Source organism: Sus scrofa, chromosome 6 (assembly GCF_054392235.1).
Source record: "Sus scrofa isolate SSC_HxYL_T2T_F1_AM1 chromosome 6, Sscrofa_HxYL_maternal_Yorkshire_Landrace_v2.0, whole genome shotgun sequence".
Classification (NCBI taxonomy): domain Eukaryota; kingdom Metazoa; phylum Chordata; class Mammalia; order Artiodactyla; family Suidae; genus Sus; species Sus scrofa.
Window position 1 is genome coordinate 107202236 of NC_139388.1, and position 18894 is coordinate 107221129.

The 18894-nt window shown below is 39.2% G+C and overlaps 2 protein-coding genes across 28 annotated transcripts in view; one reads left to right on the top strand and one right to left on the bottom strand.

Moving 5' to 3' along the window:
• Positions 1 to 18894, top strand: part of DLGAP1 (DLG associated protein 1) — a 1399633-nt gene that overhangs the window by 915237 nt on the left and 465502 nt on the right. The window lies entirely within an intron of this gene.
• LOC146402737 (uncharacterized) overlaps positions 9383 to 18894 on the bottom strand; it is a 409060-nt gene continuing 399548 nt past the window's right edge. The window contains exon 6 of the transcript XR_014807688.1: positions 9383 to 12538. The gene's annotated coding sequence lies outside the window, so the exon portion shown is untranslated. The remainder of the gene's footprint in view (positions 12539 to 18894) is intronic.

Below are 18894 nucleotides of genomic sequence, written 5' to 3' on the forward strand. Positions count from 1 at the left end.
TTGTTGATTCGCAACGCTGGCCCCTGTGGGGAACTGTCTACTTGCTTAATGGTGATTGATAGCAGTGTTCCAGATAGGGGTGTGGAGAGAGATTCCTCATGGCTTTTCATTATGGGAAGTTACACCCCTTGTATGTGAGACCTAAACAACATCCAGACAGACCCATTGACTCTGGGGGGCCCAGCTATGACTGTCCACCAAACCAGACTTTAGGTGAGGGGACTGACCCCGTAGGAAAGAGAAATCAGACTTTGTCTTTGGTTCTTTGCCCTTGCCTCTTGTAAGAAATGAGCTGTCCTTTGATTTAAATTTTTTTATTAAAATGTAATTGATTTACAGTGTTGTGCCAGTTTCTGCTATGCAGAAAAGTGACCCAGTCATACATACATATACATTTTTTTTTTTTGTATCATTTTCCGTCATGTTCTACCCCAAGAGACTGGGTATGGATCTCCATGCTGTACAGTAAGAATTCTGGTTTGCCAGAAGTGATCTTTGTATTGCTTCTCGTTTCTCATTCACTTATCCTGATTTCCTGCCCTGTCACTAATGGTGTCTTGGAACTCATCGTTTCAGTTCCTGCATTTAGTACAGTGTAGAAGAAATAGTCAATGATACTCAGTTCACATTTAATGCTAATTGTAAATGCTTTTTAAATGTACAGTTATGACATTGACCAGTCTTCATTCTTCACTGTTAAGACAGTGCTCAAAAGTAGTATTGATTCTCCCCCAACACACACTCAGTTCTCATTTACTAACACTTGGGATAAATTAGCATCTCACTGCCAAGTTTCTGATTCAGCTTTCTCTTTCTCTCAGTAAGTTTCTCCTGAGATTTGGTAGTCCTGTTGCTCTAGTTTATCCTTGAAAGATACAAAGGGAAAAACAAATTGCTTCTGTGGATATTATAAATCAGACTATCGGTCCATAAAGCTTTGGCTGCTGTAACTTATTAAATCAAGCTGGGGACATTGAAGTATAAAAAAGAAACTGACGATCTGCAGAGATGAAAGGCAAAAAATAGGATGTAGGTTACACCTAAGACTGCTCTTCCTTTTGAAATCTTGCACATAGAGAATGTTCTCCACCTGGAGATTTTACATGACTGAGCTAATTGTAAGTCATGGTCTGTTGGAGGGTTTTAATATAAATAAATGCTAATTTCATCAGCCTGCAGAAGGGGATCTGCCCAAGAATTGTGAAATTAGACACTGTTATGACTCATACATTCCTGCTTTGACAAATTTCTGTTTTAATGTCAGGCAGTTGGTGATTAATTTCAGATTTGTCATTTTCTGTATTTGCATAAGACCAGCCGGAGTGACTATGCAAATGCTTTTCTTTAATTAAATTTCACTGTATTACCTATAGTGGTATAGAAATTATATTTATAGTAAATATTCCCAATAAAAATTAAATGTGTGCAAATGTTACTGTAGTAATGAAAATCATATGAGAAGCTCTGTTCTTCCCTCTGCTTCCAAAGAAAAAGCTCAAGAGAAAAGGTAAAGTCTGAATTTTTGGTAAGGAGAAATATAAACATATTTTTCAGTGGAATAGAAAAGATTACATTCTGTGGCAAATGATTTTAAATGTTACAAGTGAATCTTTTAGAAGAGGAAAATTACCCTCTGTTCTACTCTTAACTCTTAAGCACATATATTGAAAATTTAGGATATTTGTTTTAGCCAGTAAGGATGATCTTTGGGGGAATTGGAATGGTTTAGTACCAAAATTATTAAAAATTAAAAGTAGCTTTCTGCATTGCTGCCGTGAACCATATTTTTTAAATAGATTAACTAATAATCATAGGAATGTCGGAACTCATATTGGTATTCTATATTTGCATAACAAATTACATCAAACCTAGTGGCTTAAAAATAACATCCATTTGACAAAGAGGATATGGTACATATATATAGCGGGATATTACTCAGTCATAAAGCAGCAGCATGGATGGACCTAGAAATTATACTAAGTGAAGTTAGACAGTGAAAGACAAACATCATATGATATCACTTATATGTAGAATCTTAAAAAAAAAATAATACAAATGAACTTATTTGCAGGACAGAAACAGACTCACAGAGTTTGAAAACAAACTTATGGTTACCAAAGGGGACAGGTTGGGGGCAAGGGAAAGGGTGGACCAGGGGCTTGGGAATGGCAGATGCATACTGAGATATGTGGAATGACTGGCCACTGGGACCTGATATATAACACAGAGAACTCTACCCAATATTCTGTGATAATCTATGTGGAAAGAGAATCTGAAAGAGAATGGATGTGTGTACATGTGTAACTGAATCACTTTGTTGCACAGCAGAAATTGCCACAACCTTGTAAATCAACTGTACTTCAGTAAAACTTTAAAAAATGAAAACAGAAACATCCATTTATTTCAGAGTTATGTAGGTCAGAAGTCCAGGCAGCTTGGCTGGGTTCTCTCCTTAGGGTACCACAGTGTTAAAAGCAAGGGGGCACCTGACCTGGGCTCTTATCTGGATTCACTGGGGGAAGAATCTGCTTCCAGGTTCATTTAGGTTGTTGGCATCATTTACTTCCATACAGCTGTAGGATTGAGGTTTCTGCTTCCTTGCTGGCTGTTGGCCAGGGGTTTTCTCAGCTTCTAGAGGATAACCACATTTCTCAGCTCGTGGCCCCTGCATCTACAAAGGTGGCAAAGGCATGTCAAAGCCCCCTTGTAAATCTGGTCTTTCTGACTTCCCCTTCTGCCTACCACATCTGCCTTTTAAAGGGGTCATGTGATTAGATCAAGTCAAAATGATAATGTTCATGGCCCAAGGTCACCCTCATTGGGACTTTAATTACAATTGCTCAATTATTTGGTTGGTTGGGGGGTTTTTTTTAGCAGCAGCACCTGAATTGATGATTGATTGAATAATTGTAGGGACAGCTTTAGAATTCTGCCTGCCGTAGAACTCTTGTAATACAGTATCTGAAGGCTCTCTTCTTCTTGGTGAAAAATAAACCACCTGTGAATTCTTGCATATACAAGAATTTAGTCTTGCAGATACAAACTTTATAGTTTCAGCTTATATCATACAATACAATATTGAGAAGGAATTTAGAAAAGCTGATGTTTTTTCTTAAACCACAAAATGAAATAAGTTACATTTTATGGGGAATAAAGAAGAGAATGTTACTTATGTTAACTAGGACTTTTAAGGCATTTGATTTTTTCAAATGTTCCAAGTGACTTGAATAATTATAATAATACATACTGAAATTCACCAACCCTAAACTATCCATTCGAGAGTTATGGGAAGAATGGCACATCTATTTTTTTATAAATGGCAAATCAATTTTAGGAACATGTATTTTCTCTATTCTTCTTTCCAGGGACACATGATTGTTAGAAATGTACATCTCATCAAGATATTTATATAATACAATGGAACAAAAAATATATATTTTCTATAAAAATTATCTCAAGTTATTGTTTGTGCCATGCAACACCTCTACTCAAGGCCACAGTTAGATCAGCCTGGGATTTCCAGCATTTTCTTTTAAAAGAGATTCACAAGATGGTATTTTAAAAACCTTCATTTTTTAACCTTTTTGTAGCTGGCAAACTCTTTAATCTGGCAAGAAGTTTTTGTTGAAATCCCTAGCAGAGATAAAGGATGGTCACCACCCTTTGCAGAAGGCACTTCGGGGAGAAAAGTCTTCCCCATGAACAGAATCTCTCTCAATAACAGAACTAGTGGGTTCACCAGGTGCAATGGTGAGATACTAAAGAAAGATGCTTAAGTCAAAGCTCAGGATAGACCCACCCTGACTTATTCTTTAGTTCTGTCTTGTCATAATAGCCATGCTAATCTGAGCATGTTTCTTTGGGGAGTATCAATAAAAGTACAGAAGACACTTTCAAGGTATAAATAGGCCAGTTATAAGAGAACACTGCTCGAACAGAACATGGACCATTACATAAAGAAGACCCCATGGCCAGGGATTCCCTAAGGATGCCACATTTTGACATTGAGAAGCCTTCTTAATCCTGTAACAACTTGACCTCTGTAGCTGTAGCCTGAGGAGGAATATTTTCCACCAACATCCCTCCTCTATAAAATGTGTCCCAAGGACTGTTGTAACAATCCTGCATCGTCCTTCATCCTTCAGATGGAAGAGGATTGATAAACAGAGTGTAACATGTGCTGCTCCTGATAAACATTGATGAGCATCCTTTTTTTTTTTTGTCTTTTTGCCATTGGGCCACTCCTGCAGCATATGGAGGTTCCCAGGCTAGGGGTTGAATCAGAGCCACAGCAACACGGGATCCGAGCCACGTCTGCAACCTACACCACAGCTCACGGCAAGGCCGGATCCGTAACCCACTGAACAAGGCCGGGGATCGAACCTGCAACCTCTGGTTCCTTGTAGGATTCGTTAACCACTGTGCCACGATGGGAACTCCTGATGAGCATCCTAACAAAACCCATTGGTTGTCTCCATTTCCTACCCTGAAATGAGTCCTTGACTCAACAAACATGTTTTATACTGACCTCTCCCCACGATTTTATGGCAAAGCCAGATTTCTCTGTAGTTGGAGGAACGCCTAGGGTGCCCTTTGCTCCCTGTTCTAGCTGCTGTTACTGCTTCACTCTGCTGCTTATGAATATAAAGCAGTGATGGTGGAAATGTGGATTCTGTGTCTGTGTAGACATTGCTTTATTTCCTTGAAAAGTTGCTCTGCTGGCTACTGCTGTGGAGTAAGATATTGGGTTCAGTCCAGGGAGCAAAGGCATGGAGCCCCAAGGATTTCACCAGTGCACTGTTGACCCCTGGTCTCTTGAGAGCAGGTCCGGGGCAGGTTGCTCACTGCAAACAAGCAGACATAATTTTAGGCACAGTAGGAAAGCTTGATATAGGAGCTAAGTAGTACCTTATCTTGTTTCAACTTGCCCAAAAGAATCCCCCAAGCTCATCTTGAGATTCCAGCTCTGTGCTGATAGCTCACGGCCACATTCTTAGGTCAGCTTCGAAAACAGTAGACACTTGGTTCTTCTTGAACATCATCTCCCAAACCATCTGCCATTGAGCACAGCCTGTTAACCAACCTGTGGTTTCTTGGTTGAAATGAGTTGTTACTCACTTTTTTTTGGCATGTCAGGATATTTGTGATGGAGGGGAAAGGTAAAAGAAACTATGCTTATAGCCTCATCAGGAAGCTATAAAAATGGGATATTTCTTTTTCTCTCTCTCTCTTTCTACTTGAATAAAAATAGAAATCTCTCTGCTCTGAAATGAATGCCTAGACCTTGTTTTGGATAAAATGTTTAGAGAACTGTGTTAAAAAAAAAAAAAAAGCCATCCCTTAAACAGAATAAAACTCCATTTTATGCAATATAAATATTTTTCCAAAAATAAAATCCTACTTTACATTTTATTGTGCTAAGAACACTGCACATGAAATCCAGCCTCTTAGTAAATTTACAATGTACAGCACATTGTTGTGGATAATACGTATAAAATTGTACATCAAATTTCTAGAACTTACTCATCTTACTTGCCTGAAACTTTATGCCTCTTGATTGATAACTCTTTATTCCTCTCTTCCCCCAGCCCCCAGTAACCACCATCCCAATCTTTGATTTTGTGAACTATTTTAGATCTCATGTAAGTGAAATCATGCAGATTTTTCTTTCCGTGCCTGGTTTATTTCACTTAGCATCATGCCTCAAAGTCCATCCTTCTTGTCCTGTACTGCAGAATTTCTTTCTTTTTAAAGACTGAGTCCTATTCCATTGTGTGTATTCACCACATTTTCTTTATCCATTCATCTATCAGTAGGCATTTAGGCTATTTGGCTTTTGTGAATATGAGTGTCAACATCTCTTCAAGATCCTGATTTAATTTTTTTTGATATATACCCAGCAGTAGATTTGTTGAATCATATAGTAGCTCCCATTTTAATTTTTTATGGAACCTTTGTACCGGTTTCCGTAGTGGCTACACCAATTTACATTCCCACCAATAAATGTGCAAAGGTTCCAATTTCTCTACATCCTCACCAACACTTGTATTTTGTTTTTGGATAATAGTCCTCAGTCTTGTTGGAGGTGACATTTCACTATGGTTCTGATTTGCATTTCCCCCATGGTTAGTGATGATGAGCGTTTTTTCAAGTACCTTTTGTATGTTTTCTTATTGATTCAAAAACCTCAGGAGTTCCCCAGGTAAAAGTCAAAATTGTCCCCTATACATAGAGGCAAGGAGAGACCAAAAAAGGAAGGTAGGTCACTACAGGTTAGCAGGTAGCAGTTTTAATATGTAGGGAATTTACTTAGGAGGCGTGTTTTGGGTGGCCTCCGGATTTGTAGACTTGAGTTTATTTAGAGGCCTTAATGGTGTTCAGAAACATACACAGTCCAGATGGTCTCAATTAACACATTAGTCTTTCAAGGCCACATGCTTGAAGTGGCTCCTTGAGTGGGAACAGCAGGCGGAATGTCCATTCCAAAACGGGGATGGGGAGGGAGCCTCTGATCACCGGGGTCTAGTTCTCAGCTCAGCTAGTAGCCATGGCCTCACCATGGTCTCCTCCAACAGTTTTCTGGAGAAGTGTCTATTCAAGTCTTTTAGGCCATTTTTAAATCAAGTTTCTAGGTTTTTTGTTTGTTTTTTTTTGTCACTGAATTGTGTGAGTTCCTTATATATTTTGGAGAATTATCTCTTATCAGATACAAGGTTTGCAGATATTTCTTCCCATTCGATATATTGCCTTTTCACTCTGTTTCTTTTGCTGCGCAGAAGTTTTAGTTTGATAATGTCCACTTGCTTTTTAGCCTGTGTTCTTGGGGTCATATCCATGTAATCCAAGATCTATGTCCTGAGACTTTTCCCCTGTGTTTCCTTCTAAGAGTTTTACAGTTTCAGGTCTTACATTTAAGTTCTTAATCCATTTCGAATTAGTTTTTGTGTGTGGTATAAGATCAATGTCCAGTTGCATCCTACTGCTTGTGGATATTCAGTTTTCTCAGCACCATTTGTTGAAAAGACTATCCTTTCCCCACTGTGTGTTCTTGGCACCTCTGTGGAAGATTAGTCGACTGCATATAAAACCCACCTATATTTTACAGTAACTACAATTGTAATAACTGATAGTGTGTGTTTAATGGCATACTGGTCCAAGCTCTTATACTACCTTATTTAATCCTCACAGCCACATATGAGATAATATTATGCTCTTCATTGATAGATGGGGAAACTGAGGTACACAGAGGTTAAGGAACTTGACCAATGACACACAGCTGGCTAGTAATCACTGTGTAGTTTGAGCCCAGAGTCTGAACTCTTATGCTTTATGCTATGCTATGGCTGTTCTGAAAGGCATATTTAAAAGTCTTTAGGAAACAGGAGTAGGTACTCATTAACCCCAGGTGGGAGTCTTTACATACAATGCTCTTCTCTAGGTCAGTGGAAAGGAGGTAACATGAAGGAAGGTGTTTTTCCAAATTTTTATTATGTCCTCATATGAAAATGTATGGCACTTACTCAAAAGTAGTATATCTTCAGTAAGTATAACCAACATTTGCAACATTATACAAAGAGATTTTGCATGTAATCCTCAATCCTGTGAGGACTGAAATATGAAATGCATGCAAAATAGCACACAGGTTAAATTTATTTTAACCTGTTCTTATTCGGTTCTTATTCTTACTCGGTTCTTACTGTTTTGTCATTGCTTCTTTTTATAGTATTTAAGCATCTCAACAAATAAATAATGTTATCACCATCACCATTTTACATTTGAAGAGTTATGCTCTAAGAAGTCTACCCATGAGCCTCGATGACGGACTGGAAAAAGAGGGAGAAATTGAGTTATCAAGAGGAAAAACTATCTATAATGCATTTTGAAAATATTTTCTATGTTGTGTCTTGGGTATTCAGTTATTATTTGTGAACTACCCAGACCCTTAACCACTCTTTTTCTCTCTTTTCAAAATTTTGTCTATTTTTACAGCTTATTAAAGAGAATAAGAAGATTACGTTTAAATAAGCCTGCTTTATAAACAGAAGATTTGAAATGGAGGGAGATAAAAACCAAAAGACAACTCCCTGTAGGCTTTTCATTCTTCTTTTCTGTTACTGCTCTCTTATTGGCCTCTGCTATTGCTGTGAAACAGAAACTATATTATTCATAAGCCCTATAGAACTAAGGCCCACACATGTGCCTTTAAGGGTATAGGTTTTTTTGCATTTATATGAAAATAAGTTACTAAAAGTTATCAACACTGGCTGAAAGAATGGCTCAAAGCCTGTACTTAAAAAAACAAAACAAACAAAACCAGATCACAAGTATTTGCGTGTCCAGAAGTCCAAATGATAAACAAGGATATAATTGGAACCCAAGTAGGGCAACCTGTTGTCAAACCATAACCAGACTTTTCTCCAAAGGGAGGGTGGTGAGCCAACAGGTCTTCAGGAACTCAGAGATGCTGGCACAGCCAAATAAAACCCAGGCGATATTAGAAGATAGAGAAGTAGCAAGTCCTTGATCATGACTCCAGATCCAAGAACATCCTCTGGTTCCCCAATCTGAGCACCGTATATGAGATGTGCTCATCAAGGCATGGAGCCACAAGGAGAATCAACTGAACATGCCGTAACTTAGAGCTAATACATATTCAAATTATTATTTAATGTTGGTTGAGATATAGTATCATGTCTCTGGCTCTGATACAGGATTGATCCTCTTCTCTGCAATGATGGTATCCACATTAAGAAATCACCCTTTACATCTATGGGAAATTATGCCTGTGTTGCTTAATTATACATCCAGAGTTATCGGGATGAGCAAATAAATCACTGACAGAGTATCAAAAGAAACTTAGGGATGTAAGAGCCATGTCTTTCCCTCTCCAGTTAAAGGGGAAATTCAGTCTGTGTTCTCTGCATTAAAAAGCTCTCTCTAAAGTTTCTTAAGACTTATTTTTTTGCCAAATACTCCCCCAAAAGAGAAAGCATGGCTCAACTCAGAACAGAAGGCAATGTTGGGTAAGAGATGAGCTTCCATCTTTCCAAAAGCCATGTTCAGATTTGATTCAGTGATACAACAGGTATCAACTAGTACAGATGTAAACAACCCTAACAAGTTTTAGGCACCTTATGATTATACAAATGAATGTTAGACCCACTGGCTATGTATATTAATTGAAGTAATGAATACCACCCTCTCCTCTTTTTCCTACAAGCTGACCATTTTTCTTAACTATACCCATATATCCATATTAGTAATATAAAAAAGCCTGTAGCCACGAATGAAGTAATACACTTTTTCAAGTTGTCCCTAAAACGGTTTTCTAATCCCCATGACATGTTAGATACTAAATTTCACAAATGACACTTCATTGCTCTTTTTCTCTACTTTCTTTCCTTTCTTCTGAAGTGTGACTTTGCCTTCTAGTATTTTAGCACCAGGCCATGATCAATTCTTACAAAATTTGTGACACCACCCAACATGGAATCTCTTAGCATGAAGTGATAGAAATCAAGTTTACAATTTACAGAATTCTCAAAGGAATTCTCTACTGCAAAAGCAGTTTCATGCCAATTTGTCCATATTAACAAAGAAAACGTTGCTAGAATTTGAAGGATAGAATATACCGAAGAGAAAATCATGCCTCTTTTGTTTCAGTGAACACTCCTATTGAGCTTTGATTGTTTGGGTACTGAATTCTATTCTGGATATTTCTTTTTTCTTTCTCTTTTATAAGCCTGAGAATATGGAACTTCCCCTTTCCGTCCACATCACCTCCCCCCAAATTTTAAATTATAGTGGATGGTACCCAGCTGGGGCTTAAAATGTGTGATCTGTATCGAGAGAGAGCAAGCAAGCTAAGCACAAGCTTTGTGTCAGTGTGACCATCTTCACTTTCTCTTGAAAAAGTATTTAGAGCAGAGATGTGCAGTGATGCAAATGCATGCATTTTGGTAAAGAATCTATGAGGTGACATCCCTGTAGTCCCTAAGGGTTCTCAGGAGAGCAGTACTGATAGGGAAATTAGGAATATTCTCCTCAAGTTAAATGAGCTGTAAGATCTGGGGGACACCCCCCTCCAGAAAATGTTTCCGTCTCCATAATCACATCAGGACCCAGTTTCTTTAAGGATCTGGCTTAACTGCTGCCTTTCCAAATGCAGTGTTTTTCTGTCAAGACTCATTTTCAAGTGTGCCTCACACCTGCTTTGGCTTTTAACACATCTGCTTTTAAAAGATGCCTAAACTGGGGACCAGCTGTGTTCCTTCTAGCATTACCTCATACCAAGGGCTGGTTTGTACAATAGTACCTAATCGACTTAATAAAAATCTTTCAAAGCAGACACAGAACACTATCAGTGTGTTAAAGATCTCTGGCCAGTTTTCCATAACCGAAATATAAATAAACCCTGGTCTTTCCCAGAGGACATATTAATGATACCTTTGGGTTTTCTGGGCAGTATCTGTCCAACAAGTGGATGTGAGTTGTAAATATTAAATCACTTGTCATTGACGTTGGATTGATGGTGTGCTTAAGAATTTTCATAACATAATGGAACAGAGGGCTGCATTCTAAAATCAAATTAACTCATGGGTCGTGGTCATTTTGAAGACTGGTGATCCCTCGGTGATTAAGACAAAATCCTTAGCCAGAAACCATTAGCAACTGGTACAATGTCAGTGAGTGGGCGGCTTTGTGGCAGCATGCAAGGTTTTAAAGCCTGTAAGTGGCAATTTCCTGTTGTTCTCAGCTCAACAGATTTATTTCGGGAAGATTCCTATGGCCCAGGACATGGTGAGGTGAAGGTTAATTATCTCCCCTCATCCAAAATATGGTATTTTTTTTCTGTGGAGTAAATGATCAATTTTTGTGTCTTTCCGTCTCTGGAAATTTTTTTAATTCATTTTTTCATCAAGAGCATGAAATATGCAACACCCTCGGAACAAAGCATTTGACTTTTGTTCTTTCACTTACTGACATTTCAGTATCTTTAACTCAAACACCTTAGAACCTGTAATAGGTATTCTTTTCTCCACAGTTGTAAAGAAAGACAGTGTTAGTCTGATAGAGTAAGACAGCTAAATGGAAATTTGTACAGACAGCAGAAACAGTCTTGTTCCAGTTACATTTTGGAAATCAGAGATAGAATTGTGAGGGTAGATATTCGGTTACATGGAAGATTCCAAAACACCCAAAGCGAGTGAGGTGGGCACACAGTGAAGATAAATGGGAAATAATGATGGAGTAGAAATACTGTTAATAGAAGTTGGAATTAAAAACCGGTTTCTCGGAAGTTCCCGTCGTGGCGCAGTGGTTAACAAATCCGACTAGGAACCATGAGGTTGCGGGTTCAGTCCCTGCCCTTGCTCAGTGGGTTAACGATCCGGCGTTGCCGTGAGCTGTGGTGTAGGTTGCAGATGCGGCTCGGATCCTGCGTGGCTGTGGCTCTGGCGTAGGCCGGTGGCTACAGCTCCGATTCAACCCCTAGGCTGGGAACCTCCATATGCCGCGGGAGCAGCCCAAGAAATAGCAACAATAACAACAACAAAAGACAAAAAAAAAAAAAAAAAAAAACGGTTTCTGAGAGCCAACATACATCAAAATCTGAGAATAGAAAATATTAAATGGCCCTGTAGTTAGTTACTAAAAAATAAGTTAGACTTATGTTATACAAGTACATATTTCTATGATGAGGCTGCAAATCCCTTGAGTGGGGGCTAGACTGTAGAGATGGGTAGTGTTCCTTCTTCTGGCTCTTATCTCAAATATATTAAGGCCATTTCCTTTTTATTATTATTATTAAAGCAGTGTTGTGCCAGTTTCTGCTGTACAGCAAATGTGACCCAGTCATGTTCTTTTTCTCGTATTATCTTCCATCATAGTCTATCCCAAGAGATTGGGTATAGTTCCCTGTGCTGTGCAGTAGGACCTCATTGCTCATCCACTCTGTGTAATAGTTTCCATCTACTAACCCCTTCCCCACTCCCCCTTGGCAACCACAAGTGTGTTCTCTAGGTCTCTAAGGATATTTCTACCTGATAACTTATGTTTCTAAAGCTTCTTCAAGTCATGTTTCCTTATTTAAGACTGTTCAGGATTTTACAGATTCCTGCTAATACCCAACAAAAAAAATAACAAAATTTCTTCAAGTGGGTATAAAGGTGTAGTTATCAGTAGTCAAAATTTCTTCAGTGCCCAGGCCTTCCTCTTTCATTCTTACCACGCATTTGACTCCTTCACTTACCTGACTTTTCACCTTCTTTGAAGCCACCATTCTACTTTCAACACTCAACTTTTCCTTTTGCCTCCTGTCACTATTGTTTTAGAAAATTTTTTTTTTCCAGAGTTCCTGTTGTGGCTCAGCGGTTAACAAATCCAACTAGGAACCATGAGGTTGCAGGTTCGATTCCTGGCCCCGATCAGTGGGTTGGGGATCCAGCGTTGCCGTGAGCTGTGGTGTAGGTTGCAGACGTGGCTCGGATCCCGAGTTGCTGTGGCTCTGGTATAGGCTCCATATGCTGTGAGAGCAGCCCTAGAAAAGGCAAAAAGACAAAAAAAGAAAGCAAGCCTGTTTGTCAAAGTCTGTCTGTGAAACCAAGCAGATCATTTAATTTTTCTGAACATCTGCATCATTTATGTAAAATGGAATTTCATACAGTGAATCCCAGAAACAGGTTCCAGACTTTGTCTGCACAGTAGCAGCACTGTAACTCTGGCTCCCACCTCACCACAGGACTCTCCCAGACAGTGAGTGGGTGCACTGGCACAGGCTTTCCTCCAGCCTTTAGATGAACCTTCAACGGAGTGTCAGTCTACAGTGCATGAAAATAAATCAGAAAGGCAAGGCAAAGCTGGGCGAACTGAGATGTCTATGCCTCATGGTGGACAGATGTGCCTCAGCCCCAGCTGTTGGTTAAAATGTAGGCTCAATGGACCTGTGTTGCCAGGTCACCCAGGATTCCAAGAAGCACTTTGAATACTTGTCTTTGTGTAAAATCTCTAGATTTTTGTGATGTTGGAAGACAAGTCAAGGAAGTTGAGTTGGCATCCCTCGTTCTAGATAAATCCCTTGTTTTGTTCAAGACAACACCAGAGTTCAGAAAAATAATCACAAGAATCACCTGTTGTCGTATGGATGCTCAGTGTCAGAGCCCAGATCTGAATACAAACTCCTGATTCTCATTTTAAGCTTCTTCGCACATAATTATGAATTTCAGGGAGGCTTTTTATAAGGGAAGGAGGCTGGAAGAGTTTCAAGTTATATTATTTGCTGAGCTAAAGTAAACTATATTTCTTTAAAAATACCTCAAGTACTTGAATCAAATTTTCCCGAATCTCAAGCAATCTTATTTCTTTTCACTAATCAATGAATAATGGATGATATATACTGAAGATTTTTCCATACTTAGCAATTGAAAAGTTACTTTGGTAGATATGAACAGGAAGCAAGGTACTTCAGAATCTAAACGTTAAGTTCAGTGCAATGGGAATCTGCATTCTCCTTCTCATTTGTCTTTTATTTAAGTAAAAGCAAGCCCATTAAAAAAATTATAGGGAATTCCTGCTGTGGGCCAGCAGGTTAAGAACCCAACTAGTATCCATGTTGATGTGAGTTCAATCCCTGGCCTCACTCAGTGGGTTAAGGATCCAGCATTGCCTTGAGCTGTAGGTCGCAGATGTAACTCTGATTTGGTGTTTCTATGACCGTGATGTAGGCCAGCAGCTGTAGCTCTGATTCAGCCCCTAGCCTGGGAACTTCCATGTGCTCTGTGTGTGACCCTAAAAAGACGAAAAAAATAAAAAATTATTACAGGAGTCCCCTGGTAGACGAGCAGTTAAAGATGCAGGGTTGTCATTGCTATGGCTCAGGTCATGTTGTTGCATGGGTTTACTCCCTGGCCCAGGAAATTCTGAATGCTGCTGGCATGGCCAAAAAAATATACAAATCTATAGATGTTCAGGACAAATATAGTTTGAAAATAATCTAGAACTGTGTTTCTCCTTTTGTAGTAATTCTCTTACCTTAATAACCCCTGTTCCAAAAAATTATTCATTCCAAAAATGCCCAGCATTATACCATTTGATTACCATTCGGGATGTGTTTATATGTTTGTGTGTATTTAAAATATCTTAACTAATACCTGTATGTCTCCATTTATTCTTTTATGCCCCAGCACTATCTTCATCTTTCAGTTTTGCTTATAATCAAGAGATTTTTACATGTCACGATCATGAGATAATTCAGTTGATACCTTTTTACCTTTTGATCAGCATAGTCTTTTCAACCTGTGATTATGATTATGCTACTTGACAGCACAGGACGACCAAGACTTTTTTTTATTCCAAACAATGCTAGAATTAGACTTTAGGGTGGGGAAAAGCAGGGCGAGAATGTGGGTTCCAGCATCTGAAAGTTTTTACTCTGCCTGGATGACTAAATCTATTTCAATTGTAGTATATTTGTTCTCAATGCACCACACCCTGTGCTAAGCATAAAGGCTGGCAGAAGTAGACGTGCAGTGTGTGTCCCCAACGAGGTGACACCAGTGTGGGGAGATTCACTTAGAAAGTGGCAGTAGCAGAGTTCCCATGGTGGCTCAGTGGAAACGAATCCGACTAGGAACTGTTAGGTTGTGGGTCTGATTCCTGGCCTCACTCAGTGGGTTAAGAATCTGGCGTTGCCATGAGCTGGCTGCGGTGTAGGTCACATATGTGGCTTGGATCTGGCGTTGCTGGGGCTCTAGCGTAGGCTAGTGGCTACAGCTCCGATTCGACCCCTAGCCTGGGAACTTCCATATGCCCTGGGTGTGGCCCTGAAAAGACAAAAAAGAAAAAGAAAGTGGAAGTAGTGATGTATTCTTGGAGTAAGAACTGTTTTTCCAGAAAGGTGATCACCTTGGCTTTAAGATTTTGAAGGATTGCAACCTCCCACTGAGAAAGATTATAAAACATGGGGTGCTGGGCATCTTTCAGGAGCCTCATGAGTAGATCATTGTATTTTTGTGAAGAGTTTAAAGGTTCAGTCTTGCTTCAATAAGGCAACAGGGCTAGATAAGTTATAGCAGTGACATGACTTGGATTTTTAATAGGAGTAAAGATAACTGAAAAAATTACAGTGACAAGTACTATATAAAAATTGTCAGGGAGTTCCCTTCGTGACTCAGTGGTTAACGAACCTAACTAGGGTCCATGAGGCTATGGGTTGGATCCCTGGCCTCGCCCAGAGGGTTAAGGATCCGGCATTGCCATGAGCTGTGGTGTGGGTTGCAGACGCGGCTCGGATCTGGTGTAGCTGTGGCTGTGGTGTAGACCAATTTGACCCCTAGCCTGGGAACTCCTATGTGCCTTGGGAGCAGTTCTAAAAACAAAATAATAATAATAATTATAAAATTAAAGACTTGCTAAACTTCAGTAGTCTGGGAAATGCACAAGAAAATAAGATAAGCATTTTCACCCAAATTATCAGGAATAAAATTAATTTGATGAAAATATTTTGGTACAAGTTATAGAAAGTGCATATGCTCTACATTTCTAGCAGCAATGTAAATTCAATGAGCCATTTTTTGGATGACAATTTGGCATTCAATTTCAATTTTTTTGATTTCAGTCATTTCAGTTTTTAAATATATGATAAAACAATTTTGTTTCTCAGTATCTGATCTAAAATAAATGTTCATCACTGCATTTTCCATAGCAGCTAATGGTGTTCACACCCTAAATATCTATCAGTAGGGGGAAATTAAATAACTTACAGTACAACCATTTTATGGAATCCTCTGTAGCCACTGAAAACAGCATTAAGTAACCTATATTTCCTAAAAATAGAAAGATCTCAAAGACAATTAGCTTTTGTGCGAAACCAACTGTGCACAATTTCCAGCATCACTGTTGATAGATGAGTTAATGTTTTCTGAAATGTCTGAGTGTTTTACAGTGTTGTATATTACGAAAGCAAAACTGAATATGAATTTTAAACTAATGATCAGAGCAGAAGTTGGGGAAAGATTGAGCTATTATTTTAGTGCTTTCTTTCTTTTTTTTTTTTTTTTTTTTGTCTTTTGTCTTTTGTTGTTGTTGTTGCTATTTCTTGGGCCACTCCCGCGGCATATGGAGGTTCCCAGGCTAGGGGTTGAATCGGAGCTGTAGCCACCGGCCTACGCCAGAGCCACAGCAACGCGGGATCCGAGCCGCGTCTGCAACCTACACCACAGCTCACGGCAACGCCGGATCGTCAACCCACTGAGCAAGGGCAGGGACCGAACCCGCAACCTCATGGTTCCTAGTCGGATTCGTTAACCACTGCGCCACGACGGGAAGTCCAAGTGCTTTCTAATCTAATGGAAATACGGAAAGTTGATTAAGGACTGTTTTATTAAAGAGCTACAGTTGGGAAAAAAATGAATTGGTCTGGCCCAGTATTCTGTAGGGCATAAGAACCTCATTCATCCATTCACTCTTTGTGTTGTTACTTCAATGTACATTGTTTCAGCACCTGCACAGTCTCATCCACTGTAGATTCCAAGGCAGCCATCATGGTTGCTGTCATCCAGAAGCTTGGGGAGGAGAAAGGGAGGGGCTTACAATCTACTGAGAACAATCCCTTAAGAAAATGACCAGGGAGTTCCCGTCGTGGCGCAGTGGTTAACGAATCCGACTAGGAACCATGAGGTTGCGGGTTCGGTCCCTGCCCTTGCTCAGTGGGTTGACGATCCGGCGTTGCGGTGAGCTGTGGTGTAGGTTGCAGACGCGGCTCGGATCCCGCGTTGCTGTGGCTCTGGCGTAGGCCGGCGGCTACAGCTCCGATTCGACCCCTAGCCTGGGAACCTTCATATGCCGCGGGAGTGGCCCAAGAAATAGCAAAAAGACAAAAAAAAAAAAAAAAAAAAGAAAAAAAAAAGAAAATGACCAGTGCTCTAATCATCATCAGTACAAAGTATGACTGTGTTCTGGAACCTTTCTAGTACCCCCTGACTCTTCTCTATGACTTCGGCTTCCAAGTGGCTCATCTTCCAATCGTGTTACATGATCGTCTCCTATAAGAAGTCTCTAAGGAGAGGTTTTATTTGCCTCCTCCTTTTTTCAGAGGGGAGTTTCCTCTTTGCTTCCTGACTTAAGCAATTATAAGGCCAGTCTTTCGCAGATGCCCTGCAAGGATAAAGCAACCTGGACCCAACTTCGCAAACTCTTCTTCTTTTTTTTTTTTGTTTTTTCTCTAGATTTCTTCTATGTTTTCTTCTCTTTGAAACTTGATTGGAAAAAAACCATGGTAGCACTGTGTGTAACCCACTCTTCCCAAGTTGTGCTCTGCAAAACAGTGATCTTCCTCAGGACATCCATGGGTAGACTAGGAAAAAAAATGCACTTGGTCAAATATTTAGAGGAAAAATAAAAGGTCATGGAATCATTTATTTTACTACAGAAATTTCCAGAGACTTTAATTAATAGCAGTATCATGAATCTCCAATAGGAGTAAAATCTCATTTAACCTCACATGTCTTTTCTGTGTGGGCAATCCAGTTATTATCATCTGGAAAATTCTGAAGACAGTTTGGGAAACCCCTTTTTAAATTTCAGTTCAAAAATGTCAGTAATTGTCTTCCATGTAGGAAGGAAACTAACTTTTCCTTAGTTACCTTGGGAACTGCTCTCATTTATGCTTCGTAATTTATTTCTCTTGGTGTTATTCTGTTAGTTATAAAACAATGAAGCTGGGAAAAATGGAGAAATGAAATTATTTTGCTTATTATTCAAAATGTCACCTTCATGTTTATCCACATGCATATTTTTACATGGCTGCAGTTACCACAGATGATTTCAAACATGTAAAGATTTTAATATTTCATACAATTTTTCTCAGCTGCTCTGGGGTCTTTATAGTTACCATTTTAATTGAAGCACTCTTTTCCAGGCTGCAATTTACTAATTATTTCCTTATGTTAAAGAATTGAGTTCCTTCCAATCATCCCCTCCAATTAAACCACAAAGAACCCCTTTATGTTCATTATATTTTTCATTATTTTCAGACAGATTCCTCAAAGACTCATCCTCCTTTGAAACTCACTGTTGTAAAGCTCTTTTATGTCCTTTTTTGAAGATTACTCTTTAAACTACCCGGCAACCCCTAGGGTTTTTACCAATAGTTATTTGACAAACTCTGTTGTTGATTTCCCATCAACTAACTTTGAAGTGGCTCATGAACTTCCTAACGAACAAGCAAGACCATTTGGGGATAAACAGACCCACACCCTGGGCGCCTACTGGGTACATGTATAGAGGGTTTTCATAAGTAGGTCATCATTTTATTTTTCATTAATGGCACAGTCATGATAGCTTTTAGTAGCTTGGTAGAAACAAACATATTTATAAATGCAACATATATTTTATTCTAGCATCTTGAAGGAAATTTTAAAAAATGATTTTTATTTTTCCCATTATAGTTGGTTTATAGTGTTCTGTCAGTTTTCTACTGTACAGCAAAGTGACCCAGTGACACATACATATATACATTCTTTTTCTCACATTATCCTCCATTATGCTCCATCACAAGTGACTAGATATAGTTCCCAGTGCTATACAGCAGGATCTCATTGCTTATCCATTCCAAAGGCAAGAATTTGTATCTATTAACCCCAGACTCTTAGTCCCTCCCACTCCCTCCCCAACCCACCCAGCAACCACAGGTCTGTTCTCCAAGTCCATGAGTTTCTTTTCTGTGGAAAGTTTCATCTGTGCTGTATATTAGATTCCAGATATAAGTGACATCATATGGTATTTCTCTTTCTCTTTCTGACTTACTTCACTTAGTATGAGAGTCTCTAGTTCCATCCATGTTGCTGCAAATGGCATTCATTTGTTCTTTTTTATGGCTGGGTAGTATTAAAAGAAATT